The following is a 19,082-nucleotide window of genomic DNA, read 5'->3' as shown; positions in this document are numbered from 1 at the left end:
ATTTTATTGTTTTAGTGTTATGATCAGAATAGATTGATATGATTCATTTTACATCGTGATCATACTGATGAAGGTTACTTTATATCCGAAATATTTTACATTTGTTCATTTTATTATTATGTTTTGGTGATGTTGTACGCTTTGAGACTTGTTATAAATAAATATATTTATAGATCACGTTTGTCATCTCAACGAGAATGATTTGATCGCTCGAGCCGGTACGGTGAAAGTGGAAAAAAACAACCGAGTTGAGATGACAAACGATAATCTGTTTATCGCTATGTTACCTATCAGGACGACGTTTTCAATTTCATGTAAATTTTATTGACAACGCCACGTGCCCTTTTACTTTCTAGCGATAATTTTCATATCACTCGACTCCGCTGAGAAAGTTCTTAAAAAACATTAAATTAAAAAAAAAAAAGCATGGATAAAATACTTAAGCAGACTATTTTAAAATGTTTATATGATAGTAATGTCGAAATATCTCTGAATCAGTATAGTTAATAATAATACAGACCTATAAAAGAAACTATTGATTTTGTCACCGTAACCGCTTGAAGAGATACGTTTTTAATTTTGCTTGCTATTCAAGAGTATTCCCACTGCTAAACTTAAATGTTGTGATATGATCTTAATAACAATTCAAATAAATGATAATAATAACAATTTAGTAACACTAACATCAAGGAAGTACTGAGCGTATAACTGAGTAAAAGTTCTCGATCTTTGCAAATTGAAACTTTGTACAATAACTATTGTAGTCACAGGGAATGGAAAATGAAATACAACTATTCAATTGAAAATACCTGTATGCAAGAATAAAGTGCCAAGATAAATTTCATTAAATATTTTGCAAATAAGTTATGACTTTGTAAATATAAGGTTAAAGTAAAGCGTGTTAACGTTCGGTGTTACACAGTGCCTTCCTCCTTAATTAATGTAAATTTTAACATACTAGGAAGGATGAAAGATGATGCACCTAAGCCATTTTAAAAAAATTTCCCCATTTCATTGAATAGCAAATTGACAATTATACATGTTTAAAGTGATAGTTAACAAGATCAGATCCAAGAGTATTTAACAAAGCTCTGATTTCCTGTCCGACTTAGGCTATATTTTTTACCCTATAATGTTTGTAAGCATTTTATAAATAAGTTTGGGTTTTTAAAACATTTTGGCTTCTAAAATAACTTAAGAGACTTAAATTGTCTAAATGAGGATATGTGACACATTGGTATCGTTAAATTTATGTAAAATATTTTGTTCTATCCAGCTCGGGATTAAAACCACCACCTCTTGTATAAGTGAAAAGCAAGCTACCACTATTCGATTCTAACAGTTATTACTGTATGAAAACATCTTTAGGGTTTGTAGAAAAAATGGATATCTATGAATGTATTTATTATGTAAGAAAAACAAATATGTATGCTTCTGTATTTTATGTGGTTTATATGGATTATGTGGTTTTCACATTTGAACAGTTTTATGTAGAATAATTAAATAATCATAGAATAATGATATTGTACAATTAGTATAATTTCACGGTAAGTTAGAAGGTGGTTAAGATTAATGACTCGTATGTTTGTGTGAATAACTAGTTGTTTCGAAAACAAATCGTCATGTACGACGTTTTTCAAATTGTTTGCATGAGATGAAATGAAATCGTACTAGAAAAAAATGTTTGAGAATGAGCATTGCTGCTGCATACCACAAAGTTTTAAAATGCTCTTCTTTTTTTAATATATAGAAGAGTTATGATACTTTGACTGTCTGCTAAAGAAACGATATTGTTTTTCAATGTCATGCGCTTAGATAAAATGTATACTAACTAAAACCAATTTTAACTGCATCTAGCTGCCTTCGATATATGCCATTTTGGGGTCAACAATTGAAGTATTGGCGCAGCTAGGTGATTTATTTTGCTTCGTTGGTTAAACAAAAATGTCTATATTACTTCGAATCAGTTTTTAAATTATCAAAATTATATTTAAAAAAATATCATGTTTGTCCAGTTGATCGAAGTCCTCGGTAGACTGAACAGAAGAAGAATAAATAGTTGCATGAAATTTACAATCTTCATTTTAACCTGCTGCGATATTTTTTGCTGATATTCTACAAGAAAGGCAACAAAAAATCAAATTTGAATCGTGTACCTGTTTTAATTTTTAATTGTACCGTGACTCGTTGACTGTTTATATAGGAAAGGTAACACTATGCACACGGCATATTGAAATCTCTTCAAACGATTGCAGTGTTACACGATTCCCATGGGACCTCTGACTGGGCCAACCTAAATAACACATTTCAAATCCATACTTTTAGCAATTCAAAACCTGCATCTACCAAATATTATCAAATTGGCTTCACGATATGTAATTAATCACAAAACTCATAACGAAAGTTAATGAAAAAATAAAACACTAACTACTTTGTCTGAAGTAAAACTGTGTTAAAGGGCGCAATTTCCCTCTGAAAAGCTACAGAGTCACTACTTACAATAATTGTTTGTGTTGATTATTCATTTATATTTGTCGCAACTCGTGATGTAAACGTCACTGGACACAGTTTGAACATTTTCTGTATGAGATTAAGATTTTACACGTAACAAGCACTTGCAAATATGACTAAACATAATTCATCCGAATATACTTAATTCCTGGGGCTGCAATGGCGTAATAGAGCTAAACACAGAATTTCAAATCTTGAACTTCATAATTGTGCAAAACTACTCACCGAATCAGATAAAAAAGAAATTTTTGTCTCTTTTATTAAAAAAGAAGACAGTTTGACCGTTTAAAACCTCTTGTGAATATCGAGGAGAAACTTGGTTTAATTCTATTAAATTTACTACGTTGGATATTTTTTTTCGTCACATGCGTTATGTCATCACTTAGTCTTCCATTTTGTTTTATAATCCAGTATCATATTCCATAATGATTTACGACTAAGACGTAATTTAACCGTGCGGTCATGCAACTCTCATGCGTATCAAAGACGACACCGTATAAAATGTTGCATTTTGATTAAAAGTTTGATGTATTTATAACATGATACATACTGCTTGAGAGTAAAGTCTCAAAGTTAAATGCCCATGTTTGTATATGATTATTTGCGATATAAGGCCACAAAAACATATGCACTAATGGACGTATTTTTCAAAGACATACATTTTCCTTCTGATTACTATCAAACAAAGTAGTCCCGGACGAATTTGAGAAACTAAAGGGAAAAAAACGATAAAAATCTAAGTAGTCTTAGATGTATGTGATCAAATATAAAAACCAATGAAATCAATTATTTATGTTGACTTGTATGGAATAGATTAAAATGGTATTGAAATACACAAGTTAGATAACCAGTAATTTTGATACATAACATAGGACGACATGCGTTTTCGCTATTGATTGGTATCTCATTTCATTCAAGAAAGAAAATGATAAAAACTATCGTGTCACGTCACCATTTCACCCACTGCCATTTAGAACATATTACAGTAGCCTTACTCTGATAAACATAGTGCGTTTAATGTTATTAACTTACACTAGCAAATGTATTTATATGACCTTTTCTGAATGAGAATATATTTCAACCTTTTTCAGATTATTAAACTGTACTTACGCATGAAACTACATTTTTTTTTACATTAAATGTACTAAATAGTATGCTAGTTAAGATAGTCAGAAACAGAAATACAGATTGCTATTTTTTGTAGTTGGGGCATTCCTTATTATCATGTGTCACTATAAGACTTACAATATTTTTGGAAAACTGCCTGCAGAAATTATGTTAGAACATGAACAATTCAGGAGAGATCTTGTTTTACTGAAGTTAACCTTATGGTAAAATATTTATCAATATTGCCACTTTGCACCCTAAACCGGAATTTGTGGTAATTGCATGTTCCAAAATGTCTTACGCTACAATATATATGCAAACACAAAATTGTCTGAAATTTTCATCAATGAACAGTTAGTTTTTTCTGTGATTTCAATTAGGTTAAATGTTATGATTATATGAAAATTCAAACTATTTGATTTCATACTGCAATATCATCGTGACAGATATATAATTAAGTTTTTATGTTATAAAATCATTAACTATTGATAAGAACGAACCTAATAAGCCCCAACCAAGTCGTGACCAGTCACTAATTCTATTTATGACTTTGAAAAATGAAAATAACTAAAAGAGGATCTAACAAAAACACTGTGAGACACTAGCTGAAACATTACAAAGTTCAGACGTAGTTTATATTTACTTGCGGTTGTTCATTGCCCAAGTAACAATTTAGCCAAATCAATGACATACAGTAGTTGATTTCATTATTCTTGATGCCAATACTTATCGGAAGATTTATATAGCCACAGTTGTATGATGAATTACTTTGTATTTTTCATACCGGTTTGTTTTAACATTTATGATATTTTCATTTTTCTTTTTTTGGGTGAAAATTCGAAGTCAAATCGGAATACTTGACTTCATATTCCTTAAGCTTTCACGTTTTTATTTCAGAACACAATTGTTTCATTCGTCTTACTATTTTCAAATTTCATGGACCAAACAAGGTCTTTATAGTCATAAAAAAAGTATCTAAAAATACTTTCTTCTCATGAAGGAACATTTAGGTTTTCATTCTCGATTGAGGAGTAAGTTTTAGAATTTTATAAATGCAGCTTTTGGCTAAAAGATACCTGAGAATAATTATATCACGCTCAAGACCATTTCGTTATGAAATAAAGTTTAATTAACCATTTTCTACTTAAGAAAATGCATGTATCGAGTCATGAATATGACAGTTGCTATAACTATACGGTTTGATGTGTTTGAGTTTCGTTTTGCTATTTGATAAGGAAATTTCCGTTTTGAATTTTCCTCGGCATTTGGTATTTCAGTGATGTTACTTTTTCGTTGTGTTAGCAACATTTAAAATGTATAAAACATGTATCGGTTTAAATTCTCAGGAAGTATTGTTTTAGATAAGCCAATTCTAAATTTGCATGCAAAGGTGATTTGGAGTTTATTTGTGACATTGTGACTTACATAAAAGTAAACACAAAAGAAAATACTGATCGTGAGGTCATAAGTTATGATACTAAAGATAGTCACAGAAAACATACCAGCGGATTTCGTTAATTTCAAGAGTTTTTAAAAATACAGCTATGCAATTCTAGCTTGTGTACTATTTAACAGTTTTAAAATCCCGGTACCTTTGATAACTATTGGCCGAAAACCACACTGATATTACAAAACAAGTTTATTTCTTTGTAAAGGATTTGATACGTGCTTTTAAACAACTCTCTCCATTAGTTCTCTCTCACAACTTATAAGTGATGTTGGTCTAAAAGACGTTAACGGACTATCTTTCTTTAAAATAAATATACAATGACATCTGCAATATGTTATTTTTGTCATATGGGTAAGTCAGATATTAACAGTAATAATTTGTAATACATTGAAATATACTACACAAAATACTTAACATTATTTTTAAGGGATTGGTACTTTTTTTCAGCGAGCATATTTTTCAAGAATGTATGGTTGATAATGTTAGGTCAAGATGCCTCGTTATGATATTATTTTTAAATACACCAACTACTTCTCCTTAATCAATGACAGTTTTATGTAGGCAAACCTTTCTTCCTGATGGAATATACAAATTATACTAAAATGCTTATTCAAAAGTTCACATTTCTCGTCGTGTCCAAACACTATAGTTTCTCTTCTTTCATCGTCAATAATAATCAGTTATATAAATAGTGCAAACAAAATTACATCAATAATTATTCCAAATTTTTTTTTCAATCTTGTTTTTAACTTTTCTGTTGTAGCTAATCAGTTTTCAAATTAGTTACTAGTACTCTTTTCTGCTATTTATATCTACTAATATCTTATTTATCTTTATGTCTTACGACCTTTTTTTGTCAAAATAGGTCTCTTCTCCAAATGTTTTTTTTCCTATCTCATTGTCAAACCGTGGCCTGCCACAGTTAAGTACCTTAACATATTTAGATAGCATGCTCTCCCTTTCGATGTAAAGAAATGTATTGCACTTCTCGTCAACATCCTCGACATCCGAAAGACATTAATCTCAAACAGAATTCTCATGTATAGACAAATCATTGAACTGTGCAATCAAATTTCTCTAATGAATGATTTGGAAATAAATCTTGGACTCTCGATTATTGCAGTTGGTGCGTCAAGTACAAAAAATGCATATTTCATTGTGTCGATGACATTTATAGGTTCTAGGAGAGTGCTAATGCTTTAAGTCACTATTATCTATAACAATGTCAAAATTAAAGTTCACAACGTATAACGTATAATTATCATTAATTTCAAATTAATCAGATTTCAAATATCCTGTTATAACACCATTTTCATATAATTCATAACACTACCCTAGTAAAATATTCAATAGTTCACGTCTGTTCATTTAGGTTTGTAAGAACAATAAAGAAAACAAAACTGTTTCATTGATGTGGTTTTCGAGTGATTATGTAAGCCAGTGAAACAATGGGTTATATAAACCATAGACTTTGTTTTCTAAAAAACGAAATCAATGCCGTCTGTCTCAATTTGTCAATTTTATGGAACAATTATTTGATATTAAAAAGTTACACTCATATGAATATTTTAAGGAATCATTACACAATCCTTTTAAACTGCAAGATGAATATTAACAGACAAAAATGTAGATTATCATAAATGGTTTGCCTTTTAACATAAGATTTATTTACTTTTGACAATGTTTATAGTTATCAAAGGTACCAGGATGATAATTTAATACGCCAGACGCGCGTTTCGTCTACATGAGACTCATCAGTGAGGCTCAGATCAAAATAGTTATAAATCCAGACAAGTACGAAGTTGAAGAACATTGAGGACCCAAAATTTCAAAAGTTGTGCCAAATACGGCCAAGGTAATCTTTTCCTGGGATAAGAAAATCCTTAGTTTTTCGAAATATTCAAAGTTTTGTTACAGGAAATTTATAAATATGACCATATGATTGATATTCATGTCAACACCGAAGTGCTGACTACTGGTGTGGTGATACCCTCGGAGACGAAACGTTCACCAGAAGTGGCATCAATCCAGTGGTGTAAATAGTTATCAAAGGTACCAGGATTATAATTTAATACGCCAGACGCGCGTTTCGTCTACATAAGACTTATCAGTGACGCTCAGAACAAAATAGTTGTAAAGCCAAACAAGTACAAAGTTGAAGAGCATTAAAATTATACTTATCTAGATTGACGATGAAGAAGTTTGAGCCTGTTGATGTAATAGTTTACAGGTTGAAGATACTTGTCATGGACAAATATGAAACAATAAAATGACAAATATTTTTGACAATACCTAAATAGGCTTTTGTCTTGAAATGTATTATTAGTTACATAGTGTGCTAGTGACCTAATACGGTATATATGGGGTCAGTAAATTCCATATGGGGTGAGAGCGAAGCTCGAATCCCCATATGGAATTTACTGACCCCATATATACCGTATTACGTCACTAGCACACTATGTAACGAATTTATCTTACCGACTATCTTAACGTGTAAAACTAGTGACCTATCAAAATGAGCAAGTCTTCAATACAGTTAGCATGTAGTTAACATGATGCCAACAATGACAACTTGTTAGATTTAAATGTGTTTTCTGGATTTATTTCACTTTATTATCACTTTCTTCGTCTGTTGAAACCTTTATGATTTTTTCTCAGTACTGTTTTGTTTTTCTAAAGGGACGTAACACCACTTCTAACCGTGTATGAAATAAGCCCCGCCTCCTTATTACCTTATATGGAAAATAAAGGGACGTAACTCCACTACTAACCGTGTATGGAATAAGCCCCGCCTCCCAACTAACCTAATATTGAATATACACGGTTTCCACGAGGACGCTTTTAACCAATCATATTCCTAGAAATGTATAGGAGGTAAGATAATAAACATTATTACTTATAAAATCTGACTAACCAATATCATAAAAATAAATGTTAGTTTTATCTTACCACAATTTTCTAATTCAAATAATTTCATAAAATTACAAAATTGTAAACATTGAATGTTTTTATTTTCATGAACGATGATGATCGTATTATATATTTAAACGTTTCCTTATTCTGAGCTGATATTAAAAAAGCGATAGAAGTACATTTGCTGTTAAATTCACCGAACATGTCTAACAATTATTCCTTCGAAATACACTATGCGTTAATTTTTTGTATTATCAACATAGAAAGACATAAAATAGAAAATGTTTCCTTGTTCTACCTTTTTTAAGGAGATACCGTTCTGTTATATAAGTGTAGTTTGGTGTTCCTTTATAAGTCAATGTATCATTGTGTAGTTTTATAATTGGATGTCAGTATTAGCCAATAACAATAACGGTTCTAAATGTTTACTACAACAGATGCGCATTCCGATATAAATGTCTTTTTAGTGATGGTTGAAGCCAAAATAATTTTAAAATCCAACACCCTATGCAAATCCCTAATTTAGAACGATGACCAGACAATTACGACCAAACAGTACCTATTACCTGTTTGTTTTTCTAGCCAGGTCCAAATTATTTCTCAAATTATTCGTTGCTCAATAGCTTGCAGCTGCTATTCAGACTCTGTAAACGTAGTCAGTGTCTGAGAAGAAAGTTAATGGACCAGGGGTATATCAAAGAACGATACGTCCTTTTTCTAAAATAAGTTCACCGAAAGGTACCGATACCTTGTTTGATAATTATTCCGTGTCAGCGTCATAAATAATACACGATGGTCTTGAAGTACAGATTCTGGGAACTGACGTTGTTTATCATCCCAATTACTTGTTATAGTATCCTTTTGTTTGTTTTTATCAATATAAATTTTACTGTTTAGTCTGGGTTTTTTTGTGATATCCATTTGACGTGGCTGTGTATTTCCCATCATTATGTTATTGTTCTATGGTAAATTTTTTGTATTCTTGTCTTTTTATTTGCTTATGTGCCTGGTCTATATGCCGTTTCGTGTTTTTTTTTTGCTACATATGATGTGACTCTGTACTTATAGATCCCATCATTGTGTTATTTGCTTTGGCAAATTTTTGTATTATTGCTTTTCATGTTTACTAATGTGTTGTGTTTATATGTTTTTTTGTGTATCTTTGCTGCATATTTGTTTGTTTTTATAGTGATTCAGACGAAAACACAATGTTGACCGATGAACCCATATTTTTGGCACTTTTACCTATTATGTCTGTTTGTTTTGTTCACACATCGTTGTCAATATGATGGAATTTGATGCGACTGTCATACAAATGAGAGGTTTAGCTAGCTATGAAACCAGGTTTAATCCACATTGTTCACATTAAGTGCCAAATCAGTAATATCACAATTGATATCTGTTCGTTCGATACTTTTGATTTTGCCATTTGATTACGGACTTACTGTTTTGAATTTTCCTGGCAGTCCGTTTTTTGTTGTTTTTTTTGTTGTTTTTTTTTTACGTTTTACTAGCTTCTTGGTCGGTCATATCCTCGGAAACTTACAGTCAACCAGCAGAGCCATCAACTTTGTAGTAGTTTTAACATGAACGGTAACCATTTACTGGACCAGAACCGCATTTGAACGACTTAGAAAGACAAATTGAAAGAGTTGGTATTGCTTTGTTTCATAAAAAAGAATGGTCAACGTAGATACAAGTATCTTGTCTTAGGGAGGGATACATCCTACTTTGTACTTTGATTGAAACAAAACATTCTCTGAAACCGACATTATCAAGATTCTTGATTTCTTGATTGACAACATATTTGTTACATTCGGAGGACATGTTTTTCAACAGACTGTCGGCATTCCAATGGGAACAAATTGTGCCCCTCTTCTTGCCGACTTGTTTCTTTATTATTATGAGGCTGACTTCATACAGGAACTTCTTAGGAAGAAAGATAAGAAGTTAGCTATATCCTTTAACTCTACTTTCCGCTATATAGATGATGTTCTTTCACTAAATAATTCAAAATCTGGTGACTATGTTGAACGTATCTATCCCATCGAACTAGAGATAAAGGATACAACAGATACAGTTAAGTCGGCCTCATATCTTGACTTACATCTAGAAATTGACAATGAGGGTCGGTTGAAAGCAAAACTTTACAACAAAAGAGATGATTTCTGATTTCCAATTGTGAACTTTCCATTTCTAAGTAGCAAAATTCCAGCAGCACCTGCAAACGGTGTATATATCTGTCAATTGATACGATATTCCCGTTCTTGCATTTCCTATCATGATTTTCTTGATAGAGGGCTGCTGCTCACAAGGAAGCTATTAAACCAAGAGTTCCAAATGGTGAAGTTGAAATCATCACTTCGTAAATTTTACGGACACCATCAGGAGTTGGTTGACCGTTATGGAATAACCGTTTCACAAATGATATCGAATATGTTCCTTACGTCGTAATAACAATCCCCTTCCCTTTCATGAATGTGACCTACCGAATTAGACTATTTGTCTGTTGGTCTTTTTCATTTTTAGCCACGGCGTCGTCCCTCTTTTATGTCTCCTAACGAATTTGCATGGCATAATTTCTTGAAAATCCAAAGGATAAAACAAACGCCGAAGAGCGCATCAACCCAAAAATAAAGCAAAAACCTGAAAGGCAATCAGAAATATGCACGAAGGAGGTACATTGTTAAATTAAAAACGATGATATCTAAGATTTAATAAAACAGAATTCTCTTTTATATGCCAGGACCAAAATACTGGCTTATAGGCTGGCGATCATTCCTCGGACTTGCAGTCTCTATATCGGCACTTAACGTGTAAATCTTAAATACTAGATTAAAGTACTTAAAATATTTTGCCATTGTTTTTCCCAAAACAAAGGGGTATTTTTTCCAAAAAAATTCAGCGGATAACTTTCAAATAGTACAAAGTCACCATTTCATAGACTTCGTGAATTATCAATGTATATAATGAGTATATTGTGAACTATTTTAATTATATTCTTACCGAAATTAAATATATATTAATTATGTTAAATCTCTGTCAACTGTTTTAGGAATGATCGATAAATATTATATATCTTCATACTAGTAGTATTTACAATTGATATCGACAGTATTTGATATATAATTGATGTTTACTTTCGCGAAAATATATCTAACGGCAACACCCATGATACTATACTCCCATTTATTACAGAGGATAAATAAGTCCACTATATACATTTGAATCATGTTTAGACGTAGAAAGGAATTGATGGGAAAGAAAAAATTATAATGCAGTTCAATGAATATTTTATGAAAAAAAAAATACACAGAACATTCTCATTAAATAAAAAAAAACAAAAAAAAAACGAATCTAATAATTGTTCAGTGGTTTCTGGATAAACCATCATTAAAACAATACTTTCATTGAGAGATAAAGGTAAAATTATACGAATAAACAATACCACCAACCAGTCAAAGAACAATGACAAGCACATTGTTCCATGTACAAAGGCGGATTGTACAGTAGATGTAGAAAGGAATGGATGGGAAAGAAAAAATCTTAATGCAGTTCAATGAATATTTTATGAAAAAAAATTACACAGAACATTCTCATTAAATTAAAAAAAAACCCAAAAAAAACGAATCTAATAATTGTCCAGTGGTTTCTGGATATACCATCATTAAAACAATACTTTCATTGAGAGATAAAGGTAAAATTATACGAATAAACAATACCACCAACCAGTCAAAGAACAACGACAAGCACATTGTTCCATGTACAAAGGCGGAAAAAATTAACTATGTTCGATTGGGTATTGTTTAATCGTCTTGTTTATTACCAACATCTATTGAACTTAACAACACTTGCCAATCAGATTCACCGAACCGGTAGTCTGTCCAAGTTCCAATAGTGGCTCTCGTGTTGTTACTCAAGTAAGTAACTTGTGGTAAGTCGCATTCGATGAAAGGAGGAGCAGGTTGGAAAACCGATGACACGGGAAGAGTAGAAAAAGCGATTATTCTTACGAAAAATACCAAACTTATTATAAGTCGTTTTCTGACCACAAAAGAACGTGTCAAATAAATTATCGATTAACCTTTTATTTGAAATAAACATGCAAATACATTATATCTTTTTTCATTCTTTAATGAAATGATTACTTTTGATGCTTGTCATCATGATATTTAAAAAATGTTAGCTGCATAATTATAAAAACACTTAGAAGCTTCTGTACATACAAAATCCATAATACTAGTCATCAACTTCCAGAGTTTTTGTTACATTTCTTAATAAAGTTCAACTCTCTGATAATAAATAAATTTTCAAGAACTAAGGTTGCAAGTACGCTTGTATGCTCATTGTCAGATACTTTTTCAATAATCAAATATTATCTTCGTGTGACTATAGCGATTATATTCAATTATGCCTATTCTGGTTAAAAAATCAAACTAAAATATTTTTATATGCTATCCGTTAAATATTTTTTTTAATCTATTTTTCAAAGATTTAAGAATAGGTTGTTACTATTTTTTAACGTGTCTTCTCGATATAGTCGCACTAAATGGGTACATTGGATTAACGATCGGATGCATTTGAGTGATAAACTGAAATTCGATATTTCAGTGAGGTGTACAACCAGTTGTAAAACTAATTGAGTTGGTACACACGGAATTTATATATACCAATTTTAATAATAAAACCTCCCATTGCCTGCTTTTCTAAATGTTAGCTGTATTGAAAACAACAATTCTTTCATTAAAAAATACTAATGTGTTCTTGTGAATTTATAATTAATAGCGTCTTTGCGGGAAAAGGGTAAAACATTAAAGAGGTCCATCTTTCGGTATTTGCACGGGAGTTTTCCACAAGATTTCTCTCTGGATTGCGCTTACATTCAAATTAAAAATATGCTCGCTGTCACTTATGACACACGTATTCCTTAGCGGTAAACTAAACAACGATGGGATCAACAGTTGTTTTCCTTGTGAACAGCCAAAAATATATAAGAAAAATACTCACATCTCATTCCGTATCACGACACAACAAACATAAATAGTACAGTTTTGCTTTTACATATATTATATTCCAGATTAAATGGGTTTGACTATGTGGTATGGGTTTTGCTAATGTTGAATGCCTAACGGTGACCAATTTCTCATTTGGTTTCTTGTGAAGAGTAGTCTCATTCGCAATCATACCGAATCTCCCTATTTTTATATTTGTAAATATAGAGTATTCTTATATCGCATGCTTCTTTCGCTTTGTGAAGAAAATTGTGATAAATTTCTCGATATATTTTCTACATAAGAAAATGCCTGTACCAAGTCAGGAATATCACAGTTGTTGTCCATTCGTTTGATGTGTTTTTTTGTCATTTGATTAGGGACGTTTCGTTTTAAATTATTTCTATACTAAGCACAGAATATGAGATGTACATAATAATGACCGAAAAAAAGAATCAAAACATTTGAGCTCGGAAAATGTACTCATTCAAACTGAGTAAAGTTCCGTGGAATTCCACTGGTTTTTTTTGGCACATTACGTTATTTCATAATATGACGACATACGAATGAAAACTCCAAAGCTGAAGTTTTTATGTAGCGTAGGAAGGTGTTGTTTTTTTTCTATTCTATTACATTATTCAAACATTTACTGATTGCAGCAAGTCAACATGGCGGCTCCTTAATTACAAAATGTTAACAGTGATTTTAACTGTAGCTTACAAGAAAAATGTAAATTAAAAACGGCAAATGTTGTGTCTGAGAAATTATAGAATTAAAAATATTTTTGCTAGCTAAAACATAATTCATTCAAGCTACAGATTCATTAAATTTTTTTGTTAGATTTATCTAACAGGGGTAAAATAGAACAGCAATACGCAAAGGCAAACCTATCCTCGCTTCAGACTTTTAATGACTGTATTTATCCTATTAGAATCGAAATATTTAAATATATAATTTCTTAAATATCAGAATAACTACCAACGGATTTGAACCTAGAATTAAATAGACACATAAACGCAAAAATATATTCGATCCCGAAAGCAGGGTGCAAACTATTTTTGCGTGCAATATTTGGAGCACAATTAATTCATGTGCGTTCATGAATTTTATAAATTTCCCTGGTATTCAAACTGAATATAAAACATTCATTCAATTTCAACCTTTACAAAAAACAAGGAACAGAGTGCTGGGCAGTATTATAAAGTACGCCAAATTAAACACAGGTATACTACTGTTGCCTTTATAAAGCAATACTTGTCAATTGGGTCTTGAATACCCATACTGTAATTTGATATGATGTCCTGTCCGGGACATGTTCTATATCTCATTCTAACCATTCGAATAAAAGACAACCCAACAGAATCAAATAATATTAGCTTCGTAATAATTTCAAGATTGTGTAAATATCAAACGAAACTAACGTGATTCGAAGCAATAAGAACTATAGTTTTTAAAACCACTTGTAAACGCAATCTGGATCCAATTCCTCTATGATAAACCCTGATAAACACTTTATATAATATCATTTTATAATATCTGATTTTAATTCAGTTTGCGTGTGAACAAGGTATAATAGGAAGCAAGCCCTGGAATATCGTATCATGTAGGTATTTAAAATTGAAGTTCACACGAGAAAATCATAATTAATTCATTTTGTTTAGTTTTCAATGTATGCTTACTGTCAATTTATATATGCAAACAGTCCTAACTGTATCTATGGTATCATTTATTTGAGCTTTTGATTTTGCCATTTGATTAGGGAATTTCCGTTTTAAATTTTTCCTCGAAGTTCAGTATTTTTGTGATTTTTATTTTTATTTTAACAACAATTATATTAGTGCGAACGACATGGTGGGGACTTAAATGATTTATGTATATGGAACATTACGCCAAAGCATAAACCTAGGGCTTGTCGTTCTCCTTGAGAAACAACAGTTTTACTCTGCGTCATGAGACAAATAGACCAATTATTCTGAATAAGGTTCTAGTGTACTTGTACTAGTATACCGACAGTCCGTCAAAAAACACGTCCAATAAACGTAACAAGTAAAATTAAAAAAAGTCTTCTTGTGATATCAGTTTTTAATTAAAAAAAATTAATTGGTGAGTTATTTGCATAGTAAGGATTTTGTATTTTCTTTGGCCATTTTTTTAATGAAAATCGTCGGACTAGTTCAACAAACCATGAGGCATTGCTTTGTCTGCCAATTCTTTTCAATTCTCTTAAATGAAGGATGGAGAAGTCAATTCACGTTTGCCGGTTATCTAACCTGAATTAAGTCTTTAACAATTTTTTGCTTAAAATTAAAATTCGCACATAAAACAATTAAAAACTGCTAGTGTGGCCATAATTATTTTAGTAAAGCTGTTATAATGCAAATTTTGAACTTTTAGATAGATGTTATTTCAAACATTTGAACAAACGGTGTTGTTAGTTTAAAAACATTCTGCAGATGATCAAAATGTTTCAGAAATAAGTATACTTTTTAAAATTCTGTGTCGCATTTTTCTTCAAATCTTTAGACATTTTACATGCCAGTAAGCTCGAAGTTTAATATTACGTATTTGGCACAACTTTTTGGAATTTTGGATCCTCAATGCTCTTCAACTCTGAACTTGTTTGGCTTTTTAAATATTTTGATATGAGCGTCACTTATGTAGACGAGACGCGCGTTTGGCGTACTAAATTATAATCCGGGTACCTTTGATAACTTTTTACAAAAACTAAAAACGTAATTTCCATTATCAAATGGAAAAATAGAAAGCTCAAAGAAATGGATATACAACTGTCATATTCCTGATTTGGTAAAGACATTTTCTTGTGAAGAAAGGGTGGGTAAGAACAGGTCTAATAGCTAGCGAAACCTCTCCCTTGTATGCCAGTCGAATAAAATTCAATTACTGACAACAAAGTGTGAACTAGAATAACACAGAAAAAAAGGTAAAAAAAATAATGTACTTTTAAATAGGGATACAGCTTTCTTTATTGTGTTATAATCTTATTATAATTATAGTTCAAATTGATTTAGATATCTTTTTTGGATTTCGTTTTCGTTCATATTCAATTTCCCTTCAAATAAAAAGGTAAAATAGTATTTCAGGTTAAATTTATTTGGCAATTCACATCTGTCACAGAGCCATTTGCACAAGATATATCATCACAGTATATAAACCTGTTTATTTATAGTTGAAATATTATTATTTTTAAGCATTGCAGAATTCTAATATCTGCATTTACAGCAATGAAAAAATGGCTCTAATTTTGTCCTGGAGGACAAATTTTGTTAATTGAGTTTTAAAAAATATAGATTTTCCAAAAACTTTCAATTAATTACAAGACGGAAAATATTTTTTTCATTTCTATTCAATATTTCTTACCTTTGTATGTAAAATATTTTGATATGAGCGTCACTGATGAGTCTTATGTAGACGAAACGCACGTCTGGCGTACTAACTTTAATCCTGGTACCTTTGATAACTTTTTATAAAAACTAAAAACGTAAATTCCTTCCGGAGCACCTGAGATCACCCCTAGTTTTTGGTGGGGTTCGTGTTGTTTATTCTTTAGTTTTCTATATTGTGTCATGTGTACTATTGTTTTTCTGTTTGTCTTTTTCATTTTTAGCCATGGCGTTGTCAGTTTGTTTTAGATTTATGAGTTTGACTGTCCCTTTGGTATCTTTCGTCCCTCTTCCATTATCAAATGGAAAAATAGAAAGCTCAAATAAATGAATATACAACTGTCATATTCCTGATTTGGTTAAGGCATTTTCTTGTGAAGAAAGGGTGGGTAAAAACAGGTTTCATAGCTAGCGAAACCTCTCCCTTGTATGCCAGTCGCATACAATTCAATTACTGACAACAAAGTGTGAACTAAAATAACACACAAAAAAGGTAAAATATAAAATAATGTACTTTTAAATAGGGAAACAGCTTTCTTTATTGTTTTATAATCTTATTATAATTATATTTCAATTTGATTTAGATATTTTTTTTTTTTGGATTTCGTTTTCGTTCATATTCAATTTCCCTTAAAATAAAAAAGGTAAAATGGTATTTCAGGTTTGATTATTTGGCAATTCACATCTGTCACTGAGCCATTTGCACAAAGGATATCATCACAGTATATAAGCCTGTTTATTTATAGTTAAAATATTATTATTTTTAAGCATTGCAGAATTCTAATATCTGCATTTACAGCAATGAAAAGATGGCTCTAATTTTGTCCTGGATAACAAATTTTGTTAATTGAGTTTTAAAAAATATAGATTTTCCAAAAACTTTCAATTAGTTACAAGACGGAAAATATTTTTTCATATCTATTCAATATTTCTTACCTTTGTATGTTGATGCCAAACTTGCCAAACCTCTCTAGATTTCAGCTCCTTACATTTTTTATCCATTAAGAGGTTTTACCACTTCAAAGTTTGATCACATTTCAGAAATTAAATCAAACACAAATCGTTTATAAATTCTATCATTAATGTCTAAAGCAATTCACACAGGAGGCTATGCAATATGTAATTATAAAGCAAACCGAGTTGTTGAGTTAATGATCGTTTCAGAATTGATTGGCTAGAAATTGGATACATGTGTGCATAAGGTTAATGCTAAAAATAAATAATCATATATATATTTAAAAACGTCTAAACAAATGACAACTCTACGGATGATCAATCCATTGGATCATCAGAGAAGGTAATACATAGCTAACACACAATTTAAATTCATAACTATTTTAAATGTTACCACAACAATGTTAAATCTGCAAATTAGCTTAAGCAAATATTTCTTTTTTCCTCGCCGAGATTAGCACTTATGCTATTGGGATATCGATGCAATACCGCTAGAACTGTGTCCATCACTCTACACCACCCGGTCAACTAGACTGAAATAAATAATTGAGCTTTCGGTGGCCTAGTGTTACCTTTCCTCGATAGTGGAATCTAGAGTTGTTACACAGTACATGATATATTTGATATGCTGATGGAGTTGATTGCAGATTAGCTAAATATCTATAGTAAAAGGTAAAATCATAAAAATACCAAACTCTCCGAGGAATATTGAAAACGAAAAGTTCCTAATCAAATTTCAAAATAAACGGCCCAAATACATCAAACGAATAAATAACAACTGTCATATTCCTGACTTGGTACAGGCATTTTCTGATGTAGAAAATGGTGGAACGAACTGTTTTATAGATAGCTAAATATATCACTTGATAGTCGTATAAAACTCCATTATATTGACAACGATGTTTGAACAAAACAGACAGATACAATAGGTAAAATGTCAAATTTTTGGGTACAGCAGTCACCATTGTGTTATAATCTTAATCACTACAAAAAACAAACAAAATGTGTAAAAAAAACCCAGCATAAAAAGGCATAAAGACAAAACACATTAGCAAAAATGAAAGACCAGAATACAAATATTTTTTCCATAACAATATGACGGTATGTACAAGTATAGAGCGACGTCTTATTTAACAATTTAACAAATAAAGGCATATAGACAAATCATACAATAAACAATGAAAGACACGAACATTTTTTTTACCATTGCACAATAACACAATGAAAGGATGTGTACCAATCAAGTTCATATGTAACAAAGAAACACACAAAAAAGCAACACATTAGCAAAAATAAAAGACAAGAATACAAATATTTACCGTAGCACAATGACACAATGACGGGATGTACAGAGCCACGTCAAATGATGATGAGACGTTCTTTGACATCACACTGGTTCATCAACTTTCTGTTCAGACACTGGTGACGTTTAGCAAAGACTGCGTAGCAGCTGCAAGCTCTTGAATATCGAATAAGTTGGGAAATGTAATCCCATATGCAGGTGAAGTGGGTATATTAACACGAATTTCAAAATATGATGTATGTTATTAACAAATAATTTAATTTTGGATGTAACGCGTCTTCTGATTGGCTGACATTATTTTGTTATGAGCCCATAGACATAATTTAGTCATGTGACCGTGACGTCATCAACGTTTTTTCATGGTTTTTTACGGTTTAAAATGGAATTTAGAATTAAATTATAAGAAATGACTGTAATATTTTTTCTGTCTATTGGAAATAACATAAAAAATG

The sequence above is a fragment of the Mytilus galloprovincialis genome, chromosome 2 (assembly GCF_965363235.1).
Source record: "Mytilus galloprovincialis chromosome 2, xbMytGall1.hap1.1, whole genome shotgun sequence".
NCBI lineage: Eukaryota > Metazoa > Mollusca > Bivalvia > Mytilida > Mytilidae > Mytilus > Mytilus galloprovincialis.
The sequence above is the reverse complement of the archived record's forward strand: the minus strand, read 5'-3'. Positions refer to the sequence as shown.